The sequence below is a fragment of the Chionomys nivalis genome, chromosome 12 (assembly GCF_950005125.1).
Source record: "Chionomys nivalis chromosome 12, mChiNiv1.1, whole genome shotgun sequence".
Lineage (NCBI taxonomy): Eukaryota > Metazoa > Chordata > Mammalia > Rodentia > Cricetidae > Chionomys > Chionomys nivalis.
The window spans coordinates 16,643,421-16,670,935 of NC_080097.1; the positions used below are offsets into that span (position 1 = coordinate 16,643,421).

The 27,515-nt window shown below is 40.5% G+C and overlaps 1 long non-coding RNA gene across 1 annotated transcript in view; it reads right to left on the reverse strand.

Annotated features, from left to right (window-relative positions):
• Window positions 1-12,252: 12,252 nt before the first annotated feature.
• Window positions 12,253-27,515, reverse strand: part of LOC130885102 (uncharacterized) — an 87,329-nt gene continuing 72,066 nt past the window's right edge. Inside the window, exons 2-3 of the long non-coding RNA XR_009058131.1 lie at window positions 15,448-15,498; window positions 12,253-13,323 (exon numbers count right to left, since the gene is read on the reverse strand). This is a non-coding gene — a long non-coding RNA (uncharacterized LOC130885102). The remainder of the gene's footprint in view (window positions 13,324-15,447; window positions 15,499-27,515) is intronic.

Consider the following 27,515-nt stretch of genomic DNA (forward strand, 5'->3'; position numbering starts at 1 on the left):
GCTTGTGAAAACGCAGAGAAATGGTGACAGGCATTGAAGCACTGGTCTCTGAAAACACACGTAATGAACTGGGCTGGGGGTGGGGAAGACACAATCAAGAACTGATTCCAAACACTAGGGAAATACCTGCTCTAAACCTAATGAAGGCTAAGATCCTGAAGCGTGAGTTATTTTCCGTTAGTTCAATTTTCAAATATTGCTCTTAGCCATTTTAAGATAGAAACGTCTATGTGCTGTGTAGTGCACCAGGAAGCATTTTGGACGTCTGCTATTGCTGAACTCGTTGTGGGCATGTGACCATTGAGTTTGCAGATGTTAAAAATAACTGAAGACCCCTCGGGGACTCCAGGCACGCATGTGAAGAAGGACAGAAGTTCAATGCTGAACTCTGATGGCCAGTGTCTGTCCTTCCACAGATGACAGCCTGGATTCTTGAAGAAAATGTCTCTGAGATGCTTTGAGGAACACCCAAGGCTTAGTTCTTCAAAGTAAAATGATTCATCCAAGTTCATTGGCAGGAAAAAGAAATGAGAGAGAAACTTAGCTCTGTGACCACTTCCCCAACAGTCTGTCTAAAACATAGCTGCAATTAATTTATTGGACATATTTTCTCATACTGTATTTTTAGAAAACTGCTTCTCACATGAGTACACAGAGAAGCAAACCACATGATCAAATGTTAAGATGTCCTGTCACGAGTCTTTTGGCCACATTTTGCTCTAACCTCCTCTCTGAGAATCTATGTGAACTTGGGCTTGCTGTTCCTATTCTTTCCATAATAGTGATTTGAATGGGAACAGTAGAACGAGGAAGGGTAGAAGGGTTCATTGGAACCCTTCTCCTTACAGTGAGAGACAACTGTGGACCACATGCTCCGAATAGCAAAGGCGTTTCATAGACCCACTTCTACGGCAGGCAGAGAGCCCAGACTGCCCCGTGCAACCGCACAGGCATTTATGCAAGGATGAAAGCCCGGATCCTGAAGTGCCTGCAGGTTTTAGATCTGTTGATGCCCGGGTAAAACGTGCAGTTGAATAGATGGCAGCAATTTCCCTCTGAAGCTTGCCTGGTCTTGCCAGGAAAGAGAAGCGGTCCCCCCACCCCCCATCATTCCTAATTGTACCTTTTAGAGTGTTTCATAATTACTGCACACTTCTGAAGCGGAGCTGTGTCTCACACATCCAAAAACTTCCCAGAACTATATTGCTCATTTGGAACTCCCTGAAGGGTGACTGCCTGAACGAAGCTGCAGTGCTCAGCACAAATGTAAGTGAAAAATAAACTTGATGTCAGAATAAAAAGTGAAATAAAGATCTGTTTGTTTTTCTCAGAGTCGGGAGGAAGACCTCAAAATTCATTGTGATCACTTAGTAAATAACAGCACCAGTCAGGAAAAATAAGTGTCCGGTGCTTGTGTCCAGTACCCCATCCTCCCTCCTTCCCTCGTATGCCCCTTTCCCTACTACTTTCCACTTTTTTTCTTTTTCTCCATTATTACACTTTTAAATAGATAAAATGAAAATATACAAAGTAAAGGAAGTGTGAAGGGACCCAACTGATGTGGGATTTCCCTCTGTAAATGCTCTGAAGATGTTCTATTGCCATTGGTTAATAAAGAAGTTGCTTTGGCCAATAGCTTAACAGGGTAAAGCCAGGCAGGAAATCTGAACAGAGATGTAGAGAGAGAGAGAGAGAGAGAGAGAGAGAGTAGACGGAGTCAGGGAGAAACCATTTAGCCTCCACAGGAGACAGGCACCTCCTCTGGAGTCCATGGAAACTTTGCCACGACCTCGTGGTGATGCCCAGATTAATGAAGATGGGTTAGTTTAGAATATAAGAGTCAGCTAGAAATATGCCTAAAATATTTGCCAAACAGTATTGCAAATAATATAGTTTCTGTGTGATTATTTTGGGTCTGACTACATCCAAAATTACACAAAAATGGCCCAGTGTAATGGAATTGTCTTCAGTGTGCAACACCAGCGTATGCTTCACTGTGGGGAAAAATGGTAAATTCATAACTTCAGTTGTCAACTATGTATATTTTAAAAGTCAATATAGTTTCCGAAAATGTCCTTCTTTGTAGTGGGAGCTGTGGGCTGTGTTCCTGGCACCCCAGCTCCTGGTCACCTGGCTAGCTTATGCCCCGAAATAACAACACACAAACTGTATTCTTTTAAACACTACTTGGCCCATTATATCTAGCCTCTTCTCGGCTAACTCTCGCACCTGGACTAGCCCATTTCTAATAATGGTGCGCTTACCAGGAAGATTCTAGCCTACGTCCATCCTGGGTCAGAGCTTCATCGCATCTGCCCCAAAGAGGAGAGCTATCGAGTCTGAGCTCACTTCCTCTTCCTCCCAGCATTCTGTTCTGTTTACTCCACCCACCTATGTTCTAACCTATGAGGGCCAAGCAGTTTCTTTATTTTTTAACCAATGACCTTCCTCCATCACTTCTTTACTTAGCATATGAAGTAACAGGTTTCTTTATGGCATTCCTTGCACAGTTTCTCTGGACCCCAGTCCTCCTTCATCTCCCTGCTCTCCATCACCCTTTCCTTCTCATATCCCCCTCCCTTTAAATGTCACTTTTGTTCTATTACCCTTCACACTCCTTCCCTCACAGCCTGTTTTTCCATTCTCATGGCCCCTTCCCAGTTCCCTGGCCTCTGCCCACACTCACTCCCACATCAACACATGCTAATAAAATTTAGAAGCTAGGATTCACATATGAGGAATAACACGTGGCATTTGTCCTACACTATCTTATTCATAATATTTTCTAGTTCCATTCTTTTGCCTGTATATTTCAATTTTCTTTATGACTGAATGAAATTCCATCATGTATACGTGGGTGCCACATTTCATTGTCCAGTCACCTGCTATGGATACCTAGGCAGATCCATTTCCTTGCTATTTGACTTTATTTCTGTAATTCATTTTACCAAAACACAATAGTTTCCCAACTGCATGGATTTTCTAAGATGTTATACATGCTCTTCAAAGCTACCATGATTTTCTTAATATCATAGGATCATTTGATTAGTAAAATAAAGGGAGGGAGCTGGCTAAGCAGGTAAAGTCACTAGCTGCCAAGCCTGATGACCTGAGTTCAGTCACAAGGCCCACATAGTAGCAGGAGAAAACTGACTCCACAAGCTGTCCTCTGGGCTCCACTCATAGACTGTGGGACTCTCTCATACACACGCGCGCACACACAGACACACACACAGACAAGCACGTGTGCACTCACAAGTGCCAGACTGGTCTACATATCGTTTTATGGTAGCCAAGGCTACATAAAAAGAGCCTGTCTTTAAAAAAAAAAAAATAACCTCAGAATAAAAGGAGATTGGCTCATGACATCTGTGCCCACAACCAGTTGCTTTTTCTCCAAACTATTTTTCTTTTTCACTTGAGACATTGCTAAGTGACACGTCACTGCCATTTTCCCGTGGGATATAGCCTGGTGCAGGGCGTGGGTCAGGGGAGAGTAAAGAGACGTGATATGGCTTCTGGGCTTGGCACCATCACCTTCCCATCCATAGTTCTTCCTCTCCTCGTTTTTCCACCTGCACTTACTCAATCCTAAGGATACAGAGAAGCTCCTAGAAGCCTAAATTGCTACTTAGAGGTAGGTTACCCAGAAGACTTAACTAACCAGGCTAACACTACAATACAAATACTGAACTTAATTTGGGATCTTTTTCTATGCAAATGTTAAATTTTGAAAATTTGAAGATATGTTTAACTTTCTTAAATTTTCCAAAAGCCACCCAGATTTTTCTTTATCTTTTAAAAAAGAATATACCTAAAATTTCCACCAAAAGTAAGAAAGTTACTCCTAACTAATTTTGGCCTCTACCAGTCAAATTGCCCAACCGAGGAAACTGGCATTGTTCTAAAGATCTTCATGGGTGGAGTTAAGCTGAAAAGAGAGGGGTCAAGCTCCCTGGTGGTGTGGGTGCACATAGCTGTGGCAGCATCAACATGGTGAAGACACTATTCAAACAAAAAGTTAGTACATACGGGGACTGAAGAGATGGTTCAGTGGTTAGGAGCACTGACTGCTCTTCTGGAGGACCTGGGTTTCATTCCCAGCACCCTTCAGTTCTGAGAACCTGATTCCTTCTCTCAGACGATACATGCAGGCAAAACACCAATGCATATAAAATAAAAATAGATAATTTTTTAAAACTCGTACTGTAAGCTATGTGCAGGAAACCAACAAAGGGGGTCTTTCTCTGATACATAGGTAGACGGGACTGCGTAGAGACCCACAAAACATGGAGGTTTATTACGACAATTAGTTAAAGGACATGGTAGGACAAAGTATGACAAGGTGGAGAAGGAACATGGGAAGGAGATGAGAATGGAAGTGTGCATCAGGGATTAGAAAAATCCCTTGGGACTCCCCTAAAAGACTCCAGAGAACCCTAAGATTCTGACCACGAATGGGATGGAAATAGTAACAGCCATCTTGGACCCCACTTTCCAGGCCTTCTCGGTATCTCATCCATTTTATTCTCCACCCCCTATGCATTTATCATCCCCATTTATTCTCTGACCCCTATGCATCTACTGTCCCCATGTTAGTCACTATTCCCATGTGCCCTGCTCAGACTGCTTCCTTATCATGCCATCCCCCCAGCCTTCTTTTGAGACAGCAAATGATTTCCTGATTTTGCATAAGAAGTTTGTAGTCCAGCCCACTAAACTAGATGCAAAAGACAGATTGACCACTTTCCTGTTCTTTTCCAGGCTGTGCCCCACAGGAAAGTCTTAAGGTATACCCCAGATCTCTGCATACAGTCACAGGAACTCTGACCTGCCACAGCTCAGCACAGACCACCCACCATGCCAAACTTTGTGTTTCTATGCAGCAATTTTGTTCAGATATGAAAATAAGTAAATCTTGCCCTCAAAATTTTTTTTCTGATTCTCTGGAATTTGCTGCCACTGAGGAAGATTGAGCAACCAATTTCTCTGAAGGGAACACCCATTTTTCTGGGAAAAAATTTAAGCACATTCTTTCCTAGAAGAGAAAGGAAAGACCAAAAGGCTTTTGGCAAAATTTTCAGACCTCATTGTCTAAGAAAACGACATTTCACAATTATAAGACAGTGCAGCAGTAAATGTTTTGATTTGATACTGTCTATTCTCAGCAAAAGGTTCCCAGCTCCCTTTCCTCTCTCACTTGTCCCTGGGATGATGAATTGGCTAACACTTGGATAGCCAGGTCTGGTCTAAGACCTTGTAGAGATGAACAGATGCCATCTTAGTGCTCCTGTTCAAGGTCATTAGAATAACTTGAAGCAGGACTTATCCTATGAGCCTTAGAGCCTTGAGCTGTTTGGTGACACTGCCCTTTGTTTCTTTATCTATGAATGCGAGGAGAGTGGTAGACAAAGCTATGATCTCCTGCACCACCTTGACCACCCTCTTAGTCAAGAGAGACTCTCTTTGTTTCTATAGTTATAGTTAGCCTCAATGGAGGGACTTTCTTAGTATAATACTGGGATCTTTATGACCTCTTATTCAATAGTTCTCTATCACATTGCCCTGATTGGTATCCAGAAACAAATTTTGTTCCACGGAAATAGTCACATTTGATAAAATATTGGCTATTTATGCACTATTCCCTATTATTTGAAATTACTCTTTAAAAAAAAAAACCTCCATTGCTTCAACTGTCAGTCATACGCACACGCCCTCCACTTACACAGACCACGTTAGGAGTAAGTTAGGTAAGTACTCACTTTGCCTGCCTGCTCCTTACTGCACAGTACAGTATCCAGCAGTCAGTACATAATCATCATGTTTAGTGAACAAGGGCACAAACTCAAAATGTGCTATGAGGCATGATACTTGATCTTGGTGGCCTTGGGGTGCTTCCCGAGAAAGAGGAGATTCCACAGAAGACAAAGGGACTCTTGTATCCTAAAGCCAGATCTGAGGGGAATGCTGATGAGAGGAAGGAGTCAAGATGGACAGAGAGCAAGAAAGGATTTCAATGACTTCCCGCGAAGAACAAATTCGGCAGCCGAGGGATGCAGTAGAGAAACATCTGCGCTGTGCTTTTGTATTTCAGTATCCCTAATAGACACATTGAGCCCGAGGCCATTCTGACTGGGCTTCCTAAGCCATTTGAAATGTAACAAGGTGTTAGATCTGTGATACTTATCTCCCTGTGGTAGTGCAAGGATTAAAATGGATTAAAGTGCATCGTGTCTGTACCACGCTGCTACAGAACAAGCATTCATGTTGGCTGCTTGGATCCCACCTCTCCAGGAATCTTCAGCATCTCCTTTGGCACACATTGTTCCTTTCAACCTTTAGACGTAGCCTCGGAGCTCATGTTTAAAATAATCTCCCATCGTTGCATCTTTCCCTGTTAGCCTCCCTGCTTCTCTGATACCCGTCCACAACAAAGCTCCCAAAATGAGCGCCCCTCTGTTAGTGGTTGGCCCACCATAATCCAATTACAGACACTGCTCCTTCCAAGGCCACCACGACTTCCCCATTGTCAGAAACCAGAAGCACATTCAGAACCATCTGTCTTTGCAGTATCCCACATTCTTTAGCACTCGTGACTTGAATTCCTTTTTCTTGATCTCTCGCACACCACGCTCACCACATCTCCTCCCCATTGGAATGGCCTCTGCTTTGTCTCTGAAATGCCGACTCTTCCTCATACAGTTGATTTGTAAATGCTGCAGTTCCTGCACACATGGCCTTTTAAACGTCTTTCAGTATTCTCATCCATCTCTAGTTTGTTTTTGCATCTGTTTATATGGCAACTCCCAAATTAATATTCTCTCATTTTTGTATCTCCGTTGCAGATGCTTATGTGGCATGTTTGTACGCATGTCTTATAGATATCATAAGCCTTTTGTGCAGAAAATCAGGTTCCTGCCTTTCCCCAGTACACCCTAAACCAGCATGTTCATTTTCCATTCTTATTCCCATCCTCCTAGGAAAAAGGAGAGTTCTTCCTTAAGTATTGTGACCAATGTACCAAGTTCTGCTTTTTCTCCCAATCCTCCTCCTCTGAATCATCTCTACTTCCTTGACTATGACCTCTGCTTCCACCATCTCTCATCTAAAATAGTCCAATCCCCATCAGCTTTTTCCTATTGTAATTTGCTATTTGAATACAATCATAGCCTAAGAATATAATATTTAAAAAATAATTTTGGTCACAGCAAATAGAATAGAATTTAACTTTTCCAAATCCAACTCAACATATTGAGCTTCTGTCCACATAAAAAATTTAGTTTCTTATCCTTACCAGGCACCAAGCACATGGTTCTTGTCTTAGTCACTATTCTGTGGTTGTGAAGAGACATCGTGAACAGCACAGCTCTTTGAAAAGGCAGCTTTAGATGGGGGCTGGCTTATAGTTTCAGAGGGTTAGTCCACTGTCATCAGGGTGGAGAGCATGGTGTCAGGCAGGCAGGCATAGTGTCAAGCAGGTCGATCCTGGACCAGTAGCTGTGAGTCACATCCTCATCCATAGGCAGCAGGCAGAGGCAAAGCCCACTCCCAGTGACACACCTCCTGCAACAAAGGTACACTGACCTCCGAATCTTTCCAAAGAGTTCATCAGCTGGGGACTAAGCATTCAAATAGATGAGCCTGTAGGGTCCATTCTCATTCACACCGCCACAGTCTCCTCCCATCCTCTGCATTTACTGAGATGGTCCCCATCCCCAACCTCTGCACACCTAGTCCCCTACATAACTTCTTCTTCACTTGCAAACTCATAGGATCTCTGAGGGCCCCCATTTAACAATCATTAGGATTTGATAACCAAACCTAATTCCTTCCTTATTCTTTCCTATACCTTGCTCTTTTCTTTTTATATCATTAACTTGATTTGTATTTATAGAACCAATACTATGTGTTCGTTGCTGCTATCAAGCACCTAACACAGGGCTTGGTGTATAATCTGCAAATTACAAATTTATTTTTTTATTTTCAGCGTTTCTAATTTTTTGTATATGTTTGTCTGTGTACAAGTGTATGCATGAGAGAACAGCTGCCCATGAGTCCAGAAAAAAAAAAAAAACTGTTGAATCTCCTGGAGTTGGAGTACAGGCTGTTGTGAGCCACCTGACATGGGTGCTGGAAATAGAGACTGAGCTCTACGGAAGAGCAGTAAATCTTCTTAGCTGGAGTCATCTCCACAGTCCCCAGATAACACATATTTCAGGAGACACTATCATTGCTTGGTTGCAGCAGTATTGAGATTTACAGTAGCATCGTGTTACAGAGCTTAGAGCCAAAGGTATTTGGGAATTCAGAAGCATCTGACACACCTGGAAAAATTTGCACTGACACCTGAAGTCACATGCTAGTATTTTTAGTGAAAGTTACAAACATCCACATATAAGGTCAAGTCTAATACAATTGGCAACGAGGCTGTGAAAACAAAGGTTTTGAGTTCTTCGACTGAAGTGCTTTTGTTGTTCTTGTCCCCTAGCCCCATGATGCTTAGCTTTCATGAGCAGTAACTACAGAACGGATATTCTCACCGTTTGAAAAAAACATTTGTCCTCCACCCGTATTGAATGGAAGGACAGTCACAAGACTTGAGAGGAAACACTGACCCTCTGGACAACAGACATGAATTCTCCACCATGGAATTTGCCTCACCGAGATGATGGCCTCTGAGGAATATGTCAAACTCTCTGTTTTGAAATAGATTTGGGTGAACCTGGCTCTGCTGCTATTCACGACTTACAGAGCTGTCCCTCATGAACTGTCCTTAAGCTGCCATGTGCATTTCTACTTGCACCTCGAATGTTTCCACCTCTAAACTCAAGGCAGCATCACAAGTTATTAAGTATTCTGAGCAGCAATTGTTTTATCCTAAATTGATCTATCTCTAAAATTAGACAATCCTGACATTTTCAACTGAATGTTAGTAAGTATTAACATTAAAAGGCTCATGCTAAGGAATTTTAGAGTCCATCAATAATATGCCTGGATACTTTCAGTCCTGGGCTCTCACCTACCTTTTAGCATCATTGTAGGTGTAAATGCCTGAGATAAACGTCACACAAGTGTTTGGATGAGAAACTTCATTATAAGATGCCTGATGGATTATTATAAATATCAGAAACAACAGTACAATTATTCCCACACTGGTATCATTGCCTTGAAATTTTGACACAAAAAGGTAATCTTGAAAATTATTATGACAAAAATAAATAGGAAAAATAAGACTTTTAAAGCACTATAGAAAAGTGACAGAGAAACAGTTAAACATTAATAGGAAAAATGGTAGACAGAGAGATTGGCTGTAACAAGGAAGAAACTATTTTGTAAGTATCTTCAACTTACTATCTAAATGTAAACCTCTAAATATATCTAAAATACAAAAGACCATGGAATGATCCTATCTTTAATGTAAATGGAGATGTATACATGTTTCCAAAAGGCAATTTTCAAAGATGGAATATCGCTCTTTTAAATTTACATTTAACACTTGAAATTATAAAATAAATTCAAAGTTAATTAACTCTGCTAGTTCTGAATTCAAAGGCACAATGGTGTATGCTAACATGAAGGGCCTGCCAAGAAAGATACCCAAGCTAAAACAAACAGAAAGCTGCCACGCACATGCTAGTAAACATGAGAGGAGTGAAAACTTAGAATTCAGGAAAGCTGAACTTACCCCACCTGAAATTAAGAAAAAGGCCAAACATGAAGATATAACTGAAATAAGTTTAAACTTTGTCCTTCATTTTTCTAAATTGTGGTAAAATATATGTAACACATAATTTGCCATTTTAAGCAGTTTTAAGCAGCAGATATTTTGCGGCTTTACATCCATTCACTTTACTGTGCAACCAGTACCTTAATCCACCCCAGGGACATTTTCATCTCTCAGCAGAAACTCTGTGTCCACTAGACCTTAACTTCTCATTTCCCATTTCTCCTATCCCCAGAAGCCAGCATTCCGTGTTGTATCGATGTGAACGTGACCCTTCCAGCCACTTCACAAAAGATGAATCATGTGATATTGGTCTTTTGTAATCGTCATTTAACTTTGCATAATGCCTTTAAGTTTTATGGATAAAGAATTTCAATACAGTGATGGTGTATTCTGTCCTATCAATCTCCCGCATTGGCCTTATCTGCTAAGCAGTAGATGGTGTTCATCAGTAGGTGGTAGAAAGCCCTTGTGCTGCTTTCTCCCATTGGCGACTGTGAATTCTGCACCTTCTAAACTCTTTTTAAAAAGTGTTTCTTGTAAAAATGCTTTCTGGAATTTTTTCCAGCAAAGAAGAACAGACACCTATCGCAGTCAAAAGAAAATCTAGCCAGGAGTGATGGTAGGCGTACTTGTAACAAGTCCAGTTATTCAACAGGCTGAAGTAGAGCCTGTCTCAAAAGGAAACTAAAATACCTGACAAGTCAGGAAAGATGCCTACCTTGTCTAATACTGCACTTACGTTCCGGAGTCACAAACTTCATTCATTGAAAGTATATTGTTCTATTGTTCTTTTTTGGTCTTTTTTTAAAATTATTTCTATTGAATTCTACATTTTTCTCTGCTCCCCTCCCTACCTCTCCCCTCCCCTTCAATCCTCTCCAAGATTCCCATGCTCCCAATTTACTCAGGAGATCTTGTTTTTTTCTACTTCCCATGTAGATTAGATCCATGCAAGTCTCTCTTAGGGTCCTCATTGTTGTCTAGGTTCTCTGGGATTGTGATTGGGCTGATTTTCTTTGCTTTATGTTTAAAAACCACTTATGAGTGAGTACATGTGATAATTGTTTTTCTGTATCTGGGTTACCTCACTCAAAATGATGTTTTCTAGCTCCATCCATTTGCCTGCAAAATTCAAGATGTTGTTGTTTTTTTTTCTGCTGTGTAGTACTCCATTGTGTAAATGTACCACATTTTCCTTATCCATTCTTTGGTTGAGGGGCATTTAGGTTGTTTCCAGGTTCTGGCTATGGCAAACAATGCTGCTATGAACATAGTTGAGCACATGTTTTTGTGGTTCAATTGAGCATTCTTTGGATATATACCCAAAAATGGTATTACTGGGTCTTGAGAAAGGTTGTTTCCTAATTGTCTGAGAAATCGCCACACTGACATCCAAAGGGGCTGTACCAGCTTGCATTGCCACTAGTAATGGAGGAGTGTTCCCTTTACCCCACAACCTCTCCAGCATAAGTTGTCATCAGTGTTTTTGATCTTGGCCATTCTTACAGGTGTAAGATGGAATCTCAAAGTTGTTTTGATTTGCATTTCTCTGATGACTAAGGATGTTGAATATTTCCTTAAGTGTCTTTTAGCCATTTTAGAGACAAAACAAGATATTCCATGACAAAACCAGATTTAACCAATACCTAGCCACAAACCCAGCCCTACACAAAATAGTAGAAGGAAAACTCCAACCTAAGGAAGTTGGCTACATCAACAAAATCACCAACAATTGATGGTCTCATAACAGCAAATTCCAAAGAAGGGAAAAATGCACAAACAGTGAAAACCAAATTAACAGGAAATGACAATCACTGGTCATTAATATCCCTTAATATTGTTTTTTTAACCATCCTCTCTGCCAGTCACTAATTTTAGAATTCATGTAATATATTGATTGCCATTAAATATCTAGTTACTAATTCTTGCTACTGAAAGATAATATCCATTTGCCAAACTTACCAAGACAATAACAAGAACAGAGGTCAAATACTTATTTCCTGATTTAGCAGGGAATTAAATTTGTGTCAACTCTATGCGCAGATACACACTTCAGAATTACTATAGTCCAAACACCAGGTAGACTATAGGATAAGTGAGGTTCTATTTAAGCCCTATGCAAAGTTTATTTTTAAGATTCTCTCATATATGACCCCATGAAATGAAGTTTGAATGAAAGACTCCCAGATATCATACCGTAAAAGTGTAACATGGAAGATACGTTCAAGCTTACCATGGGAAACTCCATTTTGTATGAGGCCAAATAGCAGCAATTTTCTAGCATATCAAATAACCAGGCTCTGCAAATCATCTTTAGAAGTAAAGAGAATAACCAGCTAGTAGCATCCTACATCATACCAAAAGAAACAGCATGATACAATTTAGCAATTTTTCTAGGCAACTTATTGAGAAGTTCTTTCAGATTTCCTGGCCTCAGAGACTAGAGACCATAAATCCAAATCTGCTACGCTTTTAAAATGGATGAGTTTATCAAAGGGAAAATCTTTTGGATAGCTCACCTTATTGAATGCTTATCCGAAGTGAACCATCATTTTGTTCAGTAATACTTGCACCTTTTCACAGTTGAGCCCTGTTTCATATGATGAAGACTGGACCATCTCTCTCACATTCAGCTTCCACCTGCATGCTCAGGGCTGCCTCTCAGTGGGATTTCATCTTGAAGCCACTGCGGACTAGCTGTAATGGAAGCCCCGTAAAGCAATTCATAATAGGACACCCGACTGTTGCTACCAAATGCGTGCCACTCTGAGATGACAATTGCTGGCACCTGTTTCAAAATGCTGTTTTGTCTCTCCAACGATATCACAGTTGAGAAATAAAGATAAGTCACTCGTCTTGTTTGTCTAATAAATGATTCAGTCCAAGTTGCAAATGCTAAACAAACAGAGTTTCTTGGTTCCTGGGGCAGCAGGAAAGCTGTTTATACTTCCAAAATAAGATGAAATTTGAGAATGTATTATTTTCTTACTTTTTAAATATTTGTACTCACTGGGCCTCTGTTTATGCTGTTGGAATCTTCTGTGTGCATTTGGTGGGTAGGACATAAAGTATTTCTGAAACACAGAAAATGAAAGAATCTGGGAGCATACAAGATGTGGAAATAAACACTGATTATATGCATATATACGTATGTGTACATAATATATATTTATACACACAAACAAACAAACACAAGAACATATGGCAATCAGGCAGGCAGGTTCCTATTGCCTCCTGTCACCTGACATGGCCTGCATGCAGAGTGTTTCCTGCATGGAATCATCTATAGGTTCTTCCTTGGAGAGGGTTGCAGCAATGCTTTATTGAAAGCCACACTTGGTTTTACTCTCTAGACGGCACAGTTATTCAGCAAAGTATACCTCAGACAAGCAAACAAACAAACGAGATAAAAAAGAAGCCAGTTAAGCCTGGAGATTCAATTTTCCATTTCTGATTTAGATGAGGAAGGGCTATTTTTTCCTAAGACTTTTTCTAAAGTGGCCAGCTGGCTTGCGCTTCATAAGCCAGTTCCAGTGTGTGCTCTTGTGTTCACAGCTGAGTCTCTGTTATTTGGCAACATTTCTTGGTTATTTAACCTAAATGGAAACAAACAGAAATGACAGTCATGTCCCTGGATGAACGTATAGTCTAGTTCATTTCATGAGCTCTTACTCAGCAGCAAACATTCGTACAGATCACAAGCAAGGTGAGATTCTCAGCCTTATTTCAGCAAAGGCTGAAAATATAAAGAGAGACAGTAAAGATGCACAGCTCAAATCCCAATCTAATTGTTGATATAGAAACACGTAAAATTAGTATAAACACACTTACACATGGAAGAGTGGAGCAGGCAAAACCACACAGAAGTGATGTTGGGCGAAGCTGCTGAGGCAGGTACTCGACCTGCTCACAGAACTGCGCTTCTGCCTGTCTTCTTGCAGTTTTGGGGATTCAACCCCCAGCCTTGCCCATGCTCTACCACTGAGCTAGATCTCCAACCCCCAAACCCTTTCTAGAAACAACAAACAAGTCTGCAAAACTCTGCCCTCGTGCTTCTGAGAACATATCTACATTCACACCCACTTGTGCCAGTTTTCCTTAGACAGTAGATAGTTTTGTAAGTTTAGGATTCCACATGCATAAGAGCTGCAGGTCACCAGGCAGTGGTGGCACAAACCCTTAATCCCAGCACTTGGGAGGCAGAGGCCCCGGCCATTCCCTCAAAGGAGTCCACGATCATAATACACATTTAAGGAAGAATTTTTCTTAAAGTGACACTATCTGGCAGTCATTAAGAAGCATTTTGAGGGGCTGGAGAGATGGTCAATGGTTAAGATAACTGTTGTTCTTTCAGAAGACATAGGTTTAGTTCCTAGCACCCATATGTAGGCTCACAACTTTCTGTAAGTCCAGCTCCAGGGGATTTCATCTGCCGTACCTGGGCACGAACATGGTGCACATACATACATGCAGGCACAATGCTCATACACATAAAATTCAAAAGAGAAGAAGAAAGAAGGAAAGAAGGAGGGATGGAAGAGAAGGGGAAGAAAGGAAGGAAGGAAGGAAGGAAGGAAGGAAGGAAGGAAGGAAGGAAGGAAGGAAGGGTTGCTGATAATCTATATCTCCTTGAACTTTTCAGTGACCTGCGATGGATACCTGCGCTTTTCATATTTAATCATATACTGTTTTTGTAACAACTGTTGTGGATCTGCCCATCATCTTTACTAATCAAGAACAAGAATTATTGATTTTCCTATGGCCTATGGCCTCATATCCCTTAAAGCAAACTCAATAACTGGCATCATATAAACAAAAATCTCGACAATCAAAACACACATTTTAGTTGCTTTAACCCTGTCTCGAAAAACCAAAAAAAAAGAAAAAAAAAATTAAACCCTGCACATGCTTTTTTTTTTTTTTTTTTTTTTTTTTTGGATTTTTCGAGACAGGGTTTCTCCATAGCTTTTGGTTCCTGTCCTGGAACTAGCTCTTGTAGACCAGGCTGGCCTCGAACTCACAGAGATCCTCCTGCCTCTGCCTCTCAAGTGCTGGGATTAAAAGCATGCGCCACCACCACCCGGCTCTGACACGTGCTTTTAATCCCAGCATTCAGGGAGACAGAGGCAGGTGGATCTCTAATTTCAAGGTGAGCCTGGTCTACAGAGTGAGTTCCAGGATAGCCAAAGGTACACAGAGAAACCCTGTCTCAAAAAACCAAACCAAAAAAAAGTTAAATATCCATTTTAACATTCTGTACATTATTTCCTATTAATTAATATTGTGAAATTTCTTGGTTACATCAAGAAAAAATATGTAAACAAATTTAAAGTTTGTTGAAATATAAATTTGGTGTCATTATTTCATAATTCTTAACTTCCTCTGCTCTGAATATGATCTTTAAGCAAGTCACATTTATGGCCAGTTCTCAAGGAAATGTCTTTGCTTGAATGTTAGAGTCTGAATGTCATCTACTAATAAGATTTGAATCCACATTATTTAATTTCCTACTAAGAGTCTTGCTCCCACAGGTTGTTAATAATCTCTTGTCTGCATGACCTCTTTCTCCTAGTAAACTGTGGCTTCTTCAAGGACAGACTCCATGAGACAGGCATATTAAGTGTTTGTTGACGATTTGCTATGTAGTTGAAACCATCCTGGTCTAAAATACAGCTCACTGGAATCATGGTATTACATCACCTCAGTGATGATGGTTATACCTTTCATTCCAAATACAAGATGGCAGTATATTCCTTTGATTTCCATGGAATCTGTAAAGAAAGAAAAAAGAGCAAGGATAAATATTATGGAATACAAAATAATATCCATGCACCATTACTAAAGACATCATCTAGTTATGTAAAACTAGTAGCAAAAGTGCAAAATATACAGTAATTTTTTTTCAGAACCAGCAAAAAATACCTACCCAAATCTTCACATAAAGAATTTGAAAGTATAATGTACTCTTAGGTCAGGGCTTGCATGTATTACAGTTCTTCTGTGCTTAGGGGAAGGAAGATCAACCAAGAACTTAGACCAAAATTTTGAGAAAGAATCAGAATTGTTGTGGTTATTTATTACAATAGGAACAGTAAGCTAATATAAGATCACTAATCTCTCCAAGGTCTGTTCCAAATGCTAACAGTCCACTGTGATCATCAGAACTACAGCACAATCCATACTTAGAGGAGTCAATGTAGGTTAGAAGTGGAAAGGGGCGTTTTAATGGTCTACAGTTTCTCTGGGGGACTCGCCATTATCAGGTCATTTATCAAGAGGTGTTTCTCTAGTTACTGTAGGTACACTCCGACCTAGTTAGTCCTCTTCATCCTCCTTTCCCCTCTGAGCCCTTTCAGTCACCCTAGTGGCCTATGTTTATTGGGGCTGATTTTGTTCAAAGACATCAAGCAAAAAGAAAACTACAGTCTCTGTTTCAAGAATCCCTTACTCTTCCTTCACCCGCTCTTCCACAAACATCATTGCAAACAGGCATGGCCCTTTAGTTTTATAAATTCCCATTTCCTGGTATCAGGTGTTTGCCAAAAATGCACATTATTAAAAACAAGGGTTTCTCTTCTCTCATCCACAGCAGTGGAGTTAAATTTTAGGCAGCATTTTCTGTAAATGCAAGCTCACTGGTCTAAAAGCCGAAGAGAGAGGACCTTGTGACTAGCCTGGGAACCCAAGGTAGGAGGAGCAGGGCTGCAACACACAAACTCATTACATTGATTGCCAGTCAGATGGTCAGGGCCTGGGTCGTGTGGTTTTTTGTTTCGTATTGTTTGTGTGTTTGTTGTTGCTGTTGTTTTTCATGTGCAAATTGATTCCTGCTTTAATAATAGAGCACCACAATAATAAGAAATAGTCCTGAGACTTCAGAGTCCTCATTCACTTCTGAGTTTAGTGTTCGTGTGGAGGAAAGAAGAGGTGAGGATCTGGTGGACAGCTGAGTCATCTTTACCAGCTTTTGCAAATACTCAGTGGGAAGGAGCCTATTTTCACTGCCCCGGGGAAAACTTGAGCAAGGAGACATGGTTGCGACACCGTAGAAACTGAGAAAGAAGGCAAAAGGAAAACTGGCTTTCACTCAACTTCAGAGCTTTTTGAAAAATGACTATTATTAGAAAAAGTCTTGGGTGTTAATCTTGGGAAATTTCATAAGTGACACAATGTTTTGGATCCTCCTTTGAGAACTTTTGGCTTCTTCCTTGACTGTCTTCTCTTGCCCATCCCAGAGGGCTTCCCAGAAGCATGCTTCCTGGATCACAGCTTACTGCTCAGGACTTCCCCTCATTGGAAGTGGGTCCCTTTAAGTCCCAGCTACTCTCTGTCAGCAGCTACCCATCTGCTTGTCAGAGGCCTGTCCTCCTCAGGGACTGTTCTTCCCCATTCTGGGTACCAGTCCTGCCCTGAACCTTGAGAAATGCAATGTAGCAGATTTCCATCATTAACAAAGAGGCTCATCAAACAAGAGTCAAAATGGTCAATGCCCTCTTTCTGGAATCCCCTGATCCTGTGGGAGCAGCAGTAGGGGTTCGACACAGAATATCACAGCAAGCTGAAATCAAGCGAGTACGACAAGACTTTCTCTTCTGACTTACATATGAGCAACGTGTTGGGGAGAGAGTGAAACATCATGTCACATGGTACCTCAGGTGGGTTTGGTTGACTTGCATGCCTCTTCCTTGCTCCCATGATAACAGAAGGTACCTTGCAAGCTTCTAAAGGACAGAAGCAACCAACAGTCCTACCCAGCTATGATGCCGATGAACCACATGGCCAGCGCTTTTTGTTTGTTTCACCAGGTTCAATTTTAGAAGACTCAACAACCGTTGCAAAGGTTCACCTTCTTCTCTACAGCAACAGTTTCCTGCTGACAGAGATGCTCTTTGTCTGCCCTCAGAAAACAGCCTAATAGAATTTCACTGTCGTCTACAAACAGCTCTGCCCGGTGTTTATTTTTAGACCCTTAAATGCTTCAGTACATCTTTATAACAGAACAACCAAATTCATAAAGAGGTTCTATACATTGTTTATTAAGTGACAGTAGTTTTCAAAATGATGTGAACACTTCTGCTACTGGCCATATTATGCTGATCCCAAGCATCAGTTTGTAGAAATTAAAAGGTAATTTCTATAATACAAACACTATCATCATTCCTATAGCTATAAACATAGCAACAGCACATGGGGCCGAGGGCTGCCTCTGAAAGCCGCAGGGAAAGGTTTATTAGTAGGACAGGCTGCTTAGGAGATGGTTTGTCAATATGTCTAAAGCAGAACAAACCATTGTTTTTATTGCTATCCACACTGGGGGAAGCTATTTTAAAACCACAACCCAGGAAAGAATAAAACATGCATGGCGATCATTGTGGCAGTTGTCATTTTAGATCTATCTTTTCTGGTTGCCACTAGCAACAGGAAAATTAAGCTAAAGGAATTTTAATAAAATAAATACTGCTTTGTACGTACTGGTAAAAATATCCTAGTGCTTTGTAAAGTGAGTAAGAGAAATTATTGGTCTGAATTTTCTGGACAGAAATTTTAAAAATCTTAAAACAACAGTCATCAATCATGAGATGTGAATGTTGGAGCCGGGAAGAATAATATCTGTGGAGCGTGTGGAGCGTCTCTCTGCTCTGCAGAACCTGAAGCAGGGAGATTTACTTCCTTGGCACTCACACACAGAGGCAGAGATAAAATTAAATATCCAGCATTTGAACTGGAAAGGGATCTGAGCTCCAACAATGCCGACTGAAATGCTGCAGGCTTTGATCAGCTGAACACATTTGACCTTGTAAATAAACCTTACTAACAAAAATCTTTAATAGCACAAAGATGAAATAACTGAAGCTTAGTCCAGCAGTAAGTCCTGGGCAGGATTCTGGATGTTTGCCTATCTTTACTAATTTCTTCCTCGTGTGTCTATGGATCTGACAGATGATCAATCTTCCTGTGGAGAAAAGTTTGCTGAAAGAAATACAAATGAGTGACAAGGAAAAGTAGAACCTACCTTTGTGTAATTTATTTTTTTAATGTTTATGGGTAATTTGCCTAAATGCACGCATGTCTACCACATGTGAGTCTGGTATCCACAAAGGCCAGAAGAGGGTATCAGATAATCTGACACTGGATTTATAGACAGCTATGAGTCATGATACGGGTCCTCTGAAAGAGCAGCAAACGCTCTTAATCACTGAGGCATCTCTCCAGGCACTTGTGTGACTTTAAAGGCCTGTTCTTTTCATTCTGCCACCCTGGTTCTTAAAGACAAAACACAGAACAGTGTTTATTGTCCAGCCTCTGCATCAGAGGATCCAGAAGGGTTTCCTAGGTGCCAGGTGCTTCACTTACATAATTCTTCAAAAGCACTGCAGGCCATAGCACACTATGGCCTTGTGAAATAGGTATTTAGAATACTGGCATGGAAACCCATTGAGGGGCTTAACTGAGATTACAGAAACACTAGGGGCCACAGCTGCCATCTGAAACCAGAGCTGTCTGACTCAAACATGTTATTTATGCCCTCCCGTTCTGTCTCTGACAAGACACAACCTTCCAGTAATGGTGCCGTATGTGTGTTAGGGGTGGGGAGTGAGGGATGTGTACCAGCATCGTGGCAGATGAGGGGTGTGTTAGGGTGGGGGTGAGGGATGTTACACAGCATCGTGGCAGATGAGGTGTGTGTTTGGTGTGGGAGTAAGGGATGTTGTACCAGCATCGTGGCAGATGAGGCTGCACTGAGTGCAGTTTGATTTTACAAGCTAAAGTCTGACCTCTGGCAAAGTCAAATATGTATATATACATTGAATGTTGTTGCATAACGAAATTAATGTATATGTTCTAAAAGAAAGACTATATATCTTCAAAAGAAGAATTTTGGCTTCTGTGTACATTAAAAAACAACAAAAAAATACAATGAAGCAAAGGATTTTTCTGGACAAATTATATAGGATGAAGTGTTGTTGCTCCATGGCAGCTCTCTCTCTGACTCTGCTTTCTTCCTCCCAGCATTCAGTTCTGTCTTCTCCACCTACCTAAGTTCTGCCCAATCAGGGGCCCAAAGCAGTTTCTTTATTAACCAATGAAAGCAACATAAAGACACAAGGACCTTCTAAACCATTGACTAGTTGTCACAGTCAAGTTAAGATATCCATCACCTTGGATAATTGCTTTTCTTGCATATGATGATAAGACCTGCTTTAGAAAATTTCAAGTATCAAAGTTGTTGGGTCAAGGGATTAGGGGTGGGTTTAAAGAAGTTTGGGAAAATCCATTTATGAAATTCTTAATTAAGAAAAGTATGATAAACCTTTAAGTATAAAATATAGCTTTGTTGAGTCTAGTCACCATTTAGAATTGAATCTCCAGAACTTATTCAATCTCTATAACTGGAATTTTGTGCCGTTTGACCAACATTCTACAATGGATGAGTCATCCTCAAATTTCACAGCATGGAACAGACTCCAGGGCCTTGTGGCACAGGCCTGTCATCCCATCTACTCTGGAGAGGGAGCCAAGTGGAATGCAAGGCCAAGGCCTGTCTGTGCTATAGAATGAGTTCAAGTCTGCCTAGGCAATTTGGGAGGGTTTACTGATATAGATATGAATAATTTGCATTGGTGTGGATTTGAAGGTCAATTTTGTTATATGTATATACATATTTCTAATCTTGATTAAGGTATTGTGACTGTATAGTTCATTTAAAAATGTAATGTATATAGGTTGTTAATGGATAATCATCGATAATTGTCAAGCTTTTAGTCATGTTAGTTAGATTTTCTAGATGTGCATAGATATATTTCAGCTAGATAGACATTCTTCATATCTTTCAAAGACTGCAGAATATGGCATTTAATGTTTTAATAACTTAGGGCTTTTCATGATAATGAGACACGTCTGCTCCTGGCAGCACCAATCTACTTGAAGAGGAAGATGGGCACCGAAGAGGCTCCTTAAGGAGTTTGATAGCCATTTGGGCAAGAAACTGCTCTTGCCTGGACTGTTACATAAACTGGACACAGAGAACCCGCAGAAAGAGGACTGCTGAACTTGCCTAAAGGTGAGATGGCTTTTCGGGGTTCCTGACTCCTAAAAGAGTCTGCGAGACATTCTACAGGACACAGCAAAAAGTGACTGAACTGTCTTTGGAATTTCCTGCTTGATGAAAATGTCTGCTGGATACTATGGGCCTGTAGGCTGAAGACAGATGCCCCAACGGTACAAAAGAACTTTGGGTGACTGTCCAGGCAATGAGATGTCTCTGTCATTTCTAGAGTTTTGGATCTCTTGTTTACTTAGGTAATATTATATCCTTCTGGAGTCTTTGATGGAGTTAAAAAATGGATAGATAGTTATAGTTTTCCTTAATTATGATAAGAGATAAAATAGATATAAATATTGTAACTAATTCTTGCTTGATAACCATTTTGTTATATGTAATTTTACCACGTTAAAGTTAAAGCCTTTCTTTTTTGTTTAAACAGAAAAAGGGGAAATGATGGAGGTGGGTCATCTTTCTATCTGTTGTTTCATTGGTTAAGTAATAAAGAAACTGCCTTGGCCCCTTTAATAGGACAGAAAATTAGGTAGGCGGAGTAGACAGAACAGGATGCTGGGAGACAGAAGCTGAGTCAGGAGTCGCCATGATTCTCCCACTCCAGACAGACGCAGGTTAAGATCCTCCCTGGTAAGCCAGCTTGTGGGGCTACACAGAATATTAAAAATGGGTTAGATCAATATGTAAGAGCTAGCCAATAAGAGGCCGGAACTAATGGGCCAGACAGTGATTAAAAAAATACAGTTTCCGTGTAATTATTTCGGGGCATAAGCTAGCCATGCGGGCGGCCAGGTGCCGGGGACACAACCCCGCCGTTCTTATTACAACAGTTTACCTCATGGTCATATTTAAAAGAAAAGAGAGAGCTGGCAGTATAGCACAGAGGACATCCAGCATGTGCAAAGTCCTAGGTTCAACCCCACACTGGAAAGGTGAAAAAGCCCCAGCAGACTCTTTTCAGACAATCTCTTGATTTTGCACTAAGACCAAGTGGAGAACTGAAGGTGTCCCATGCCCCACGCCTGGAATCTACATGGAGCCACACACTGCTGAGAATCAACACATGAAAGGTCAGTGGGAAGACAGAGTTGCTCTTCTAATTCAGCCGAGGAGAAAGGGGAGAATTCAGAAGCATGAACACACGATTGTCGAGTAAATACTAATAATTTAAATTTCAAAATACTATTAAAAGTGATACAGCTTGCCGGGCGATGGTGGCGCACGCCTTTAATCCCAGCACTTGGGAGGCAGAGGCAGGCGGATCTCTGTGAGTTCGAGACCAGCCTGGTCTACAGAGCTAGTTCCAGGACAGGCTCCAAAGCCACAGAGAAACCCTGTCTCGAAAAAACCAAAAAAAAAAAAAAAAAAAAAAAAAAAAAAAGTGATACAGCTTCACAACAATCAAAGGAATGTGTGTTCTCGCAATGATGTGATAACCTTGTGGGTGCTCTCACGGCAGACCTGTGGTCTTCACAGCCGACACCCCAGTCCCCTGATTTCTCCCTGACCCTTGACTTGGTTATATTTCTCAACTGGTTTCTCTGTTTCACTGATTTCTGCTCTTATCTTTATTTGCTCCCCTTTCATTGTTTTCTCTGTTTTCTGTTTTCTTGTGAGCACATGTGTACACATGTGCATACACGGGTGGAGGCCAGAGGTCAACATCAATTTTCCTCTCGAGCTGCTCTCCTGTGTTTTTCTTGAAACAGGGTCTCTCACCTAACTGGAGCTCACTGACGCAGCCAGACTCGGAGCAGGATGGCTCCAGGGACCCTCCTGTCTCTGCCTCCCCAGCACTGGCTTAGAGAGTGACTGCTGTGCCCAACTTTCTGTGTGAGTTTAGGGATGTGATCTCAGGTCCCGGTAACATGTTTCTGCCTGAGCTAACTTCCCAGCCTCATTTCTACCTTCTTAAGGCAGACCTTAAATTGTTGATGATAGATCTTCTTGCAGGATAAAAGAATTGAAAGATTTTAAATTCTCTACAAGTACTGATTTTTCTGTGTCCCATAGAGTTGAAAATGTTATTTTTGTCATAATTTTAATTTGAAATGTTTTCTATCTTCTTCATTCCCTCTTTGATCTGTAGGTTATGTAGGAGTTTCCTTTTTAGTGCCTTATATTTGTTTGGAGTTTCCTTAGATATATATTTGATTATTGACTCTTAATTTAGTTCTGCTGTGGTTAGAAAAGCAACTCTATATGATTGCATTCTTTCAGGTTGATGATGTTGTTTAATAGTCTAGAATAATTGAAGGACCATCCACATCTTAAAGTCATACACATTTTGTGGTTATGGGGTATAGTGTTCCATAAATGCAAGCTAGGCTGTGATGACTGACTGTCTTGCTCAGATCATTTATGACCTTAATTATTCTTTTGTCTGGTTGCTATATAAACTAGTGGTATAAGGATATTGAAATCTCCAAATATGATTATGGATTTTTTTTTATTTTTACCTTTAATTGTCTTAACTTTGCTTCCTGTATTTGCATGCTGTATTATTATTAGTTATATGAACATTTAAAATTATTATGGCATTCTACTCCATAGATCCTTTTAACATGATAGACGATTTCTATTTGACTCTAATACTGTATTTTTGTTCTAGTATCTGTGTTATCTGACACTAACATAGTCACTGCAGCATCGCTGTAGCATTAACTCTAATTGGTATTAGTAATAAAATCCCAGAGTCAGATATAGGGGTGAATGCTGAAGATTAGAGCAGCAAGGCAACCAGCCACTAGAGAGACCTTTTACCTGTCCCAGTGATCAGACCGAAGGGGCGATCTTATCCTCAGATTGTCTCCTTAGACTTTGTCCTCTGACTACATTACTGAGTTAGAGCCCTGTCTCTTCTTCCCCGGTGTTTATGTTCCTGGTTGTGCAATGGAACTTTTTACTTTGGGGTCTTTTATTTTTAATCTCATACAAGATTGAGGTGCAAAGCCTATCCCTAAAATAAAAGTTTTTCTCTTCCTGAACTGGACAGATGTTACTAATTCTATTATCCAAATTCATCCAACTGAAAAGTTATGACAGAAACCCCTCTCTGGAAAACCCCTGACACAGCTCATCCTTTGTTAAGTTGAATCTTGTTGCTACTAGATGGAATTGAAATCCACATCAATGGAAATAATTCAATCAGCCAAAGGGATTCTGAGTCACAGCAAAGGAGGGTTTGTGGAATTCCATGAGTAGTTGTGAAATCAGCAGCAAAGAATTCATTATTTACCACACTGACCAAACTACCTATTGATTTTCACTATACTGATTCCAGGGACAAAATCCGTAGCCCAGCAGAGCACACAGCAGGTGCAGAAGAGAAGAGTCTCTCAAGTCCTACAAACCTAGACTTGAACTCCAGGTCTTCTGTTTGCCAACTCTGCAGCCTTGAAGATAGTCCTTAATCTCTCTGTTACTGCTGCAGCCATCGAATAGGAACAGACGGTTTTAATATGTACCTTTACTGTAAATGCTTATAAAACATTTATTTAAGGCACATAGCAAATAACGTTTATACTGAACAAAGAGAAAATAACGTACCCCTTTCGGTGGCATCATTACTATTTTTATTTATGATACTTATCTGACCAAGTTCATTGGAAACATGTAGTAGCTATTAAGGCTAACTTAGTAGACACCCTTGGCAATATGACCCAAATTCAAAAGGTTTTATTTATCCTATATATTCATGGTGCTTCTAAATCAACAGAGGAGGAAGGACTTTCAGAACTTTTTTTTTCTGATAAGCATATATTCATAGTAGGAAAAGATTTATTTACCAGCCACTGAGAATAACCCAGGCACTCTGAGCTAGGTGTCTCCCCACAACAGCCATTTAAAGTAAAAGATAATGGAGATGAAGGACACTGAATGCCTTTGAGAATTTGCCAACGCTGCAATACAAAACTGGAACTTGCAGTGCATTTCTAGAGCCCTCGCTCTCTGACTTTGTTCAGTACTTTCCCCCAAAATAGCCAAGCCCTCTCTTGGTCTCTAGTCCTCCCCTAGTTCACCCAGAGGCCAATCCATCGTTAGCACCTGCTCAATGACAACGTCAACATGCGCCAGAAGACAGCGGATCTTGGTTTCTGGAAACAATATCACTCTCAAGATGCTGTGAGTTAAATCCTATAACAAGCAGAGAATAGCCAACACGGTAGCAGGCATTCACAAGCCTGACAACAGGTCAGCTTTCCTTCTAACACTTGCCTATGGCCGTCCCTGTACTTGCCAGCATTCTCTCAGCAAGATGCCTTTGCCTTGGTTACCAAAGGAGAGAGCAGAGCCTGTTCCCATCTACAAACCTCACCCACGCTGAGTGACTCACCCTCCGAGGGAGGACAGGGACAGGATTCAGCTTCAGGCTCATAGGTGAGAATTTTCAGGATTATTGGGAACAGTGGACACTGATATCAGCTGAAATATCACATTTTCAAATACATCTGGGGAGAAGGGTCAAAGTTGAGGGCTTGTGAATGGAAAGAAAACATATAGTTCTCCCCAAAATAACTAAAAATGGTCTTTGGTACTTATTAAAAATAAATATTAATATCACTCCTAAAAGGCATACAGTAGTAGCAGTGCTATAGTCAACACAGCATGGTTTAATTGGCCTGAGTATGGTAGCACATGCCTTTGATAAGAGGCAGAGGCAAATGGATATCTGTGAGTTCAAGGCTAGCCTGGTCTATATAGTGAGACCCTATCTTGATATATCAATCTCTTTAATTCCTACATTTTGGGAACATTTGTATGTCTAAGTAATCCGAGACAGGGTGTTCAAATGTAAACTTTAAGAAGCCCTTCATGAGAAACTATTGCTGCCCTACTTGAAAAATAATTCCTGGTGGGCCTGTGAGACAGCTGAGCAGGGAAACACACATATAATGAGGCTGATGGCCTGAGTCTGGTCCCCGGGACCCACATGGTGGAAGAAGAGAACCGCCTCCTCCACACTTGTGCCTTGTCAAGAGAACAACCAAACACATATACACATATGCACAAAATAAACAAATAATTGTAAAAGATTAATTAAAATTTTAAAAATGCATTTACTAGCATGATCATTTCTAGTTAATTGATGTTATCTGTAGAGACATTAATTCCAACAGAATCTCTACATCCTTTGCTTTGAATCAGGTTACCCTTAAATTCCTAAATAACACAGGAGAGCAGTCTCTGTGAGTGTGTTTCTGCATTTCTGTATGTGTACACATGTAAATATGTACATATTTCTTTTCCAGCACATAACTGGAAAGGAAATAGAATTCACCCGTATGTGACACTAGATTTGAGTATTTCTCCAGTGGCTCAATAAACACAGAAGATGAAAATCATCAAAGAATTCATATACTGTTTTAGGGTTTGATAGTTTTGTTTTCAAACAATGAAAATACCCAATATAAATTATATATAAATCATAATATAAGGATGAAAATAATAGCCAATCAGTCTAAAGCACTGGCCTTGGAAAGTAGACTGAGACTGACATGGACAGTGAATAAAGTATAAATCAATAGATGCTCTCATTTTCTATATTTATAAGCTAGACAGAAATGGAAATTTCTTAGGAAAGACAAAAGGACACTATTCCTCCATGCACATGTACACACAGAAACACACAAGCCACAAGATACACACACACACACACATGCACACACACATTTTATGCACTCAAACTTAAGTATGCCAGGCCAAAGAGAAGGTAGATTTGGAAATCTATTTTTTTATTTTTCTTTCTTTTGCCTTTGTTTTGGTTTTGGTTGGGGTAGGGAAAATAAGAGGACAGATTGTCATTCACTAGGTAGCCCAGGATGGTCTCAGAATTGCAACGATCCTGCCTCCGTCCTGAGACATGAGATTACAGGCATGAGACACAGTGCCTGAAAAAAATCCACTATAATGGATTCCAGGGCTGAGCTGGATCTTCGGGAATCCACCTAATTTATTCACCTGGCAGAAGACTTTTTCTAAGGCATTAAAAGGCCAATGTTGACTGTGGGCTGAGGAAAGAATCTCAATTTTTATGATGCGCTCTTTGTTGCTATTGTTTAGAAGTGACATTGCTTCTGTTTGCTTTTCTGTGTACAGATCATTAATATTGAGATATTGAGTTCTTGGCTTTGCCAGACACCAACTAGAAACAAAACACAGAGCCTAACCACAGATTTTAGTCTAGGGACATAAGCATGTCACAACACAATGACTTTTATCCTTCTGTTGAGCTCTGATCCTAAAACTGGAATGCTGTCAAAATCAAAGCTGGTAGAATTCAGATCTGGAAAATCAGTGGGGTTCTGGAAAGATCCTGTTGTCACAGCAACCCAGACTCCCCTATGTAGAAGCCCACTCTGACAGGAAGCACTTCTCTCCAGGAACTTGGCTCAAGTAATCAAAAACACGGCTGCAACCCTAAGGTCTGGGAAACTAGGCTTTCTACCAACTTCACAATCTGTGGGTTGTAGAATTAGTCTCTCTGGGTCTCATATAACCTCTGCTTTGTATTAGTATATGGACTAAGGCAGGTTCTTTACCACACCTTGTGGATATGGATACCACACACAGCTAAGTTCAGGATGAGGATTAAATGAAGTGAACCATGTGAAGTAGGAAACACACTAATAAATATCTGTGCTGCATCCTCTTTGACATCTGAAATATCAATATTCTGACAAGTTTGTGTTTAGTGATTTGGAATCATTGGGGGTTTTATTTAGTTCT